We start from the raw sequence: 2,694 nt of genomic DNA on the forward strand, positions 1-2,694 counted from the left end.
TTTGAAGCATCATAACCACTGTCAGAGGTTGATAAATTATCATGCAGGCCACAATTCTGCTTAGCAAAGCTCTCAGCTTCTCCCTCATTAACATTCCAGATAAGGATACACCTTTGCTTCTGATTTGCTTAAACCAGACCAACAGGCAGTGCACTAAATTCTTCAAAGGCAGCTGTCCTTAACCTTTCATGTTTCAGTGCTCTTCTTTTATCATTCTTTTCAACTAAATTTAAAAGTTCCTACTTACTCCATTGTCAGTCCCAGAGCATTTGCTGGCCAGTCCCAGGGCAATTTTGGTACACAGAACTTCAGCCAGAATCTGTTTTGCCCTTCACAAAAATTGACTTTTCCAATAAGACTGAAATTCTTTTGAGAATGTGTGTACACATAAAAACACACATGCACACAGACACACACATATGTGTCACAGGTTTATAGCACCACAGTGCTGTATCTCATCTCAGAAAGCAACCCATTCCCACTCCTGCTCAGATCAGGGTCTGCTAGAGCAGGTTGCTCAGAGAGGGCCATGTCCAGGCAAGTTTGAATATGTCCAAGGTTGGAGGTTTCACAGCTTCTCTGGGAAACCTGTGCCAAGGTTTGACTCTACAATCACAGTAAAGAAATTTTCTGATGTTTAGATGGAATTCCCTTTTTTTGGTTTATGCCCATTACCTCTCATCACATGACTAGACACCACTGAGAAGAGTCTGGTCCTCCCAGTCCAGTATTTATATACATGGGTAAGATACCCTGAGCCCATTCTTCTCCAGACTAACACTTGCAGTAGGTAGTAGATGTAAGATTATTTCCTACATCAACTTCTTAAGGATTGGGATGAGATATACTGCCCTGTCGTTCCCTGGATCCTCCTTCTTGTCTTTCTTGAAGACAGGAATGACGTTTGCACTCTTCAGGTTGTCAGGAACATGGCATATACACTGAGGGCTATCGATAAAATCCATAGATATGGAAAATCTGTGGTGGTACAAATAAGCAATAACAGTGTTATATGAACATAGCTCAGGCTGTCAAGGATGTTCTGGATGGCAAGTAAGTGGACCCTAAAGCAGTCCTTTTCATTCCTCTATCCAGAAAATTCAAGATGGCAGCTGTGAAGAATTACTCATTCATCCTAAAGGCAATCACATATACGGACTTGAAATAATTACCTCTTCTCACTTCTGTCATGATTTGAGTCTGATTGGCAGTGTAACACCACACAGCCACTCTCTCCACCTTCTCTTCCAGTTTGGGGTTCGAGATAGGACTGGGATGGGGAAAAATCACCCTTTATGGTTACGAGCAAAAGGCAGACTCATTAGGGGAAGAAAAAAAAGAAAAATCACCCTTTATGGTTACGAGCAAAAGGCAGACTCATTAGAGGAAGAAAAAAAAGAACATACATTTATTACAGACACTAACAACACCACCTAACAGAGTAGGACACTGAGCAGCATTGCCACATCTTGAGAACACCTTCCCCCCACCCCTCCCTTCTTTCCTGGCTCAGCTCTGCTCTCAATATCTCCCAGTGTCACAGGGGGCAGGGAATGGGGGGTGCAGTCAGTGCTGCCACTTCTTCCACCTTTGGTGGGGGGAGCTTCTGGAATTTATTCCCCCTGCTCCATCATGGTCCCCCTCTCACAGGAGACAATCCTCCACAAACTCTTCTCTCTTGTGAGTCCCTCCCATGGGCGACAGTGTTCCCCACACTCCTCCATCATGGACCACCATCTTTCTCCAACTGGAGTCCTTCCCACGGGCTGCAGCCCTTCCCGAGCTGCTCTGGTGTGGGACACCCTTGCGTGATGCAATCCTCCCAGCACTGAATTACAACAGCGGCAGGGCTACCTTTTCCCACAAGACCCTGGCCTTCTTTGGGCACAGACTCCTTGATAATCCAGGCAAAACACAGGCCATAAATCAGTGTCTACTCCACTGTAGATCTTCATGGGTGTCAGGGGGGGCCGCCCTGCCGTCTCACCACAGGATACAGGGGGGTCTCTGCTCCGGCACACCTCCCCCCTCCTTTCTTCCTCCGTTCCTCCACTGACCTTGGTGTTCACGCAGCTGCAGCAACTCCTCCTCACAAGTCCCACTGCTTGTCACCACGTCCCTTCTTAAATACATTATTGCAGAAGTGCAGATGATTGTCTCAGTTTTGGTGCAGAAGTGGAGCTGAGTTGGAGCTATGGGAGCTTCAAGAAGCTTCTCAGAGGGGGCTGCCCCTATAGTCCCCTCCCCTGCTACCAGAAAAACCCACCACTCACTCAAAATATGGAACACTTCATGAATTTGCTTGTCATCCTTGCACATGGGCCATGCTAATCTTCTCTGTGTAGTTCCAATTTTAATATATGTGCTGCTGAAGTTCCAGAAGCTCCCCCCACCGAAGATGGAAGAAGTGGCAGCACTGACTGAACCCCCCATTCCCTGCCCTTGTGACACTGGGAGGAGGAGGTAGAGATATCGGGAGCAGAGCTGAGCCCGGGAAGAAGGGAGGGGTGGGGGGAAGGTGTTCTCAAGATGTGGCAATGCTCACTGTCCTACTCTGTTAAGTGGTTTTAGTGTCTATAATAAACATATGTTCTTTTTTTTCTTCCCCTAATGAGTCTGCCTTTTGCTCGTGACCATAAAGGGTGATTTTTCCCAATCCCCATCCTATCTCGAACCCCAAGCCTGGCTCTCTGT

At 46.9% G+C, this 2,694-nt stretch overlaps 1 non-coding gene across 1 annotated transcript; it reads right to left on the reverse strand.

Annotated features, from left to right (window-relative positions):
* Nucleotides 1-2,274: 2,274 nt before the first annotated feature.
* LOC116964344 lies at nt 2,275-2,377 on the reverse strand. Its single transcript, XR_004408722.1, has one exon. It is a non-coding gene; the product is annotated as a U6 spliceosomal RNA (small nuclear RNA).
* Nucleotides 2,378-2,694: the final 317 nt, after the last annotated feature.

The sequence above is a fragment of the Tyto alba genome, unplaced genomic scaffold (genome assembly GCF_018691265.1).
Source record: "Tyto alba isolate M040663 unplaced genomic scaffold, T.alba_DEE_v4.0 Super-Scaffold_42, whole genome shotgun sequence".
NCBI classification, from domain to species: domain Eukaryota; kingdom Metazoa; phylum Chordata; class Aves; order Strigiformes; family Tytonidae; genus Tyto; species Tyto alba.